We start from the raw sequence: 5,173 nt of genomic DNA on the forward strand, positions 1-5,173 counted from the left end.
AGTAGCTATGGAGGATACATGGGGGAGGTGCGTAGAAGTGGCACGTGGAAGGTGAGGTAGCATGGGATACCTCAGGATCAGAGAGTGGCATGGGGGAAAGTGAAATTTCATGGGGCAGCATTGTGGGGGGGGGGGGGTTGTGGGAGAGATGAGGGGTGAGATTTAGGATGCCGTTAAATGAGACTGGGACCTGGATCGCTGCGTTGGAGAACTGAGATGGGCCTTCAAACTGGCTCGTCTTTGCATACACACTCTTCACACACTATCATGGATCACAAAATGAATTGCAGCCAACCCCTGTGTGAAAAGACAAACATTCTGGGCAAAGTCACACATGGGTCAGGTGTGCATCTTTTGAAAGCTAGGAAAGTTTGCGTGCCAGGTTTCCCGGAACCCTGCCAAGATTTGGCCCATGTACCACTTAAATTGTTTTGAGCAATTTCTGTTTGAATCTTAGGTGCCCTTTCCTTCAATTCATATCTAGGTTCTTATCTGTTTACAAAAATGTTGCCATAATGCATCCTTTTTACAACTTTCTGCTCTTGACTGGACTCGTACTGGAAATTCAACAGCACACCGCGCATGAATGTCTAAATAACATGATGTATGCACAAATTTTCAAAATGCAATCCTTCCAGATGAGGCTCCATCTTGAGAGTATGAAGTTGAAAAATTAGTATACCACTGCCATCCTATCGCAGGAACCATCCCACCTACATTGAAAATGGAAAATGGCCTTTAGAAAATCTTGACATCACAGATGCCTATGCCACCATTTGGCACACTGCCTCCTCCTGAACCTGTCACAGACCCCCCCCCCCCCCCCCCCCCCCCCTCCCACCCAACCACTCTGGTAATAATAAATATCAGGACATTGGTCAACAATCTAAGACTCAAGTGTTCACATACAGGCAAAACGTACATGGAAACTACAAACCCATGGACTCCCCCAAGCTCAGTACTGGCTCCAACCCTGTTCACTTTATGCACAAATGATCTTCCAAAAACTATCGTCCAAAACTGGACGACACACATACACACGCACCACACGCACCCACACACACCACACGCACCACACACACTACATACACACCACACACACGCAAAAACACACCTGGAAAACCCCTCCCACACAGGACTTCAAGCACATTCCACCTGCACAAATGAATGGGAATTATTGGACATGACACACAAGCACCTGGTCTTAAACCCAACCCAAGGTTGCCTGATTTCAACCTTTCAAGGAAAGAATTATGGAATTTATAGAATTTACAGTGCAGAAGGAGGCCATTCTGCCCATCGAGTCTGCACCTGCTCTTGGAAAGAGCACCCTACTTAAGCCCACACCTCCACCCTATCCCCGCAAACCAGTAACCCCAGCTAACCTTTTTTGGACACTAAGGGCAATTTATCATGGCCAATACACCTAACCTGCACATCTTTGGACTGCGGGAGGAAACCGGAGCACCTGGAGGAAACCCAAGCAGACACGGGGAGAACGTGCAGACTCCACACAGCCAGTGAGCCAAGCTGGTAATCGAACCAGGGATGCTAGAGCTGTGAAACAACTCTGTTAACCACTGTGCTACCGTGCTGCCCACCCTTAACAGATTCAGGGCTATGGCCCTGCTTGGCCAAACTCCACGGGCGGAATTCTCCGTTCCCGGGAAAAATCGGGAAGGCCGTCGTGGACTCGGCCGAGTTTCACGACGGCCTCAGAGGCCGCTCCTCTCACCGTATTCACCCCCACCCGGGGGGCTAGGTGCGGTGCTCTGTTATTCTCGGCCGCCGGGCCTTGACGCTTGGCGAGAATAACGCGACGGTGGTGCCTATGTGACATCAGCCACGCATGCACAGGTTGGCCGGCTCCAACCTGTGCATGCGCGGCTGATGTCATGACGGCTGACGGCTCAAACCCGCGCATGCGCGGTGGCCGTCTTCCCCTCCGCTGCCCCGCAAGACATGGCGGCTTGATCTTACGGGGCGGCGGAGTGGAAAGAGTGCGTCGCTTTGAGACGCCGGCCCGACGATCGGTGGGTACCGATCGCGGGCCAGTCCCCTCCCGAGCACTGCCGTGGTGCTCACTCCCCTCTCCGCCCCCCCACAAGCTTCAAACGGGCTTTTGGCGCCCATATTCACGACGGCAGCGACCAAGTGTGGTTGCCGCCGTCGTGAAACAGTCACGAATGGAAGGCCGCTCGGAGAATCGCCGAGCGGGGGGTGGGAGAATCGCGGGGGGGGCGCCAGGGGGGGCGTGAAATGAGTCGCTTGGCCCTCCCGCGATTCTCCCACCCGGCGTGGGAGCGGAGAATCGCGGCCCACACATGGGGCATTAGTGCCAGTCCCCGATGTGCCTGAGAAAAGTATGCGCATCATAGAAGAATGTCCAATCTACAGACTCAGTAGAGGCCTTCCACTCTCAACACAGCAGGAATGGAAGAAATTGCTTGGCTGAGGGGCTTTGCATTTCCTAAATAGGAACAGCTCGAGTGTAAGTAATGGTGTTTGGTCGGGAAATCAAATGCAATCCAAGGATTGTCTCAAGTTCTAACATTTGCTTCAAATATAGAAATATTCAAATATAGAACATTGGAACATATTTTCTGATAGGAGGCTGTGATTCCAATTCTTATAAGTGAAGGAGCGTATTTGTTCATAATGTTAATATAGTTCACCTCTATAATGACCAATCAGCATCACACATTCAAATTATCATGTGACACATTCTCAAGAGTTTTGCAATGTTCACTCATATGTCTGCTTGTAATGGGCAATGTGAGGATAGCAAATTATATTGAAAGCTTCACTTAATTATCACGTTGTCACGATGGAGAGATTAAACAGTTCTTCACCGCTTCCAAACTCTTCCTCTGAGGATAATGTTTTGTCAGACAATTGGCCATTTCCAATAAGCTGTGCATCTGATTTTCCAGCCATTGAAATTAATCATGTGGCACCGATCAGGCAAATGGATCACTTTGGAGTCAAAACCCTAACAGGATATACCTGTTGATGGAAATAGGCAGCAAAGTGAACCCTGTGGGAATCTATGTTCGTCAAACAGTTCTGCAGGATCCCAGGCCATTGCTGACAGACAACCAGCCAGCTAAGCTCATTAATGGACCCAAAAAGGGTAAGTCTGGGCCTGAGGCTGTTTTCACTCCAATGTCGTTAAGGGGAGAAAATCTGCCACCTATTCCTGGTCTGGCCTCAAGTAAGGTAATCACAGATTATCACTCACTCCGCTCTCACTGTGTTCTGTAAAGATTTGTTCACCTGTAAAGATTTACATTCCAACCATTCTTCACATGCCAGGCTCTCATTATCTTGTAATTGTGTCTCTCTATATGTGCTGTGATTGTGAACCTGCCTCCACTTCACCTGAGGAAGGAGCAGTGCTCCGAAAGCTTGTGATTTCAAATAAACCTGTTGGACTTTAACCTGGCGTTGTGAGACTTATTGTGGCCACCCCAGTCCGGCACCGGCATCTCTTCACCATGGGCTACAAGTAACTCCAGACCAACAGCAATGTAGCTAACTCCAAACTGTCCTCTGAAATGATCGAGTAGTCACTCAGTTTAAGGGAAGTTAGACATGGGCAGTAAGTGCTAGTCTTACTATTGCAAGCCAAATCTTTGATGGGTATTTCTAGTTGGATAACCAACAGGAAGATTACCAATGGCTCCCTCTGGCATATTGCATAGCTTTCACTCATTAAACAAGCAGGGGTCTCGTTATGCACTCTCGTTTGTTTGCTGATGGGTCACAGGCGTAGATCACTTGTTAAAAGAAACAATTCCTAGGCATCACAATGGTGCAGTGGCTAGCACTGCTGCCTCATGGCACTGAGGTCCCGGGTTCGATCCTGGCTCTGGGTCACTGTCCGTGTGGAGTTTTCACATTCTCCCCGTGTTTGTATGGGTTTTGCCCCCACAACCTAAAAATGTGCAAGGTAGGTGGATTGGCCACACTAAATTGCCCCTTGATTGGGAAAAATGAATTGGGTACTCTAAATTTTTTTAAAAAGGCAGTCAGTGTCTGATGAACAGAAGGTTGGGAGATGGGGAGCGGGTGGCTTGCTGAAAAGCAACCTCTCCTCTGCAACCATTTTACTGCCAGAGGCTGAGAGTGGGCGTTGTATGTACGGCAGCCACTACCTTCCCAATGGTGCTGCTGATTGCAGAGGCACTGCCGGCCTCTGATTGGCTGGCTGTTCTTACCGGGGCGAATCCGTCACCCCTCCCTCGCCGGGTCCTCTATCCGAAGGGAAGGCCTGCTGCAGGCCTGTTAAGTGCCTGAGTAGCAGAAGATGGCAGGCCTTCTCCAAAAGAGGCAGCATGGGTGGTTGCATTGGTTCTCCAGCTGGCGGGCAAAACCCCCAAAGCCTCCACAAGATATCGCCCATTCACTGTGTTTTTCACCTGCTATGCCAACATTGGGCACTGCTCAACAGTTTCCGCGCTGACCAAGGTCTTTGTGCAGCATGTTGACACAAGTGGGGCCTTGCAAGCAACCCAGATTACAGCTAATAATAATCCTTATTAGTGTCACAAGTAGGCTTACATCAACACTGCAATGATGTTACTGTGAAAATCCCCTAGTCGCCACACTCCAACGTCTGGTCGGGTACACTGAGGGAGATTCAGAATGTCCAATTCACCTAACAAGCATGTCTTTCAGGACTTGTGGGAAGAAACCGGAGCACCCGGAGGAAATCCGCGCAGACACAGGGGGAATGGCTCCGCATAGACAGTGACCCAAGCTGGGAATCTAACTCAGGTCCCTGGTGCTGTGAGGCAATAGTGCTAAGCACTGTTATACAGCCAGGTGGGCTGGATATTTACGCAATGCAACTCTCAAAAAGTAATTTAATGTTCTTGGTGGGTGTTTACAATTGGCTGGAAGAAAAGAAGTTAAAAAGGGAACAAGTTCATTTTGAAGTTGATGATGCCACTTTGGATTGTTAACTGACCATGTAATGAAATTTACTTACAGACCTGTGTCTCAAAGTGAAACTATTTAACCAATTTATTGTTTGACTTCAGACAAATTATTTAGCCAATAGACTTTAAATTAAATAGAATTGCACTCCGAGGTACACATTCTAATCCAATCAGTGGATTTTGAACAAAATATATATACTTTTTAAATTTTAAAGTAGCCAATTCTTTTT

The sequence above is a fragment of the Scyliorhinus canicula genome, chromosome 20 (genome assembly GCF_902713615.1).
Source record: "Scyliorhinus canicula chromosome 20, sScyCan1.1, whole genome shotgun sequence".
In the NCBI taxonomy this organism is placed as follows: Eukaryota; Metazoa; Chordata; class Chondrichthyes; order Carcharhiniformes; family Scyliorhinidae; genus Scyliorhinus; species Scyliorhinus canicula.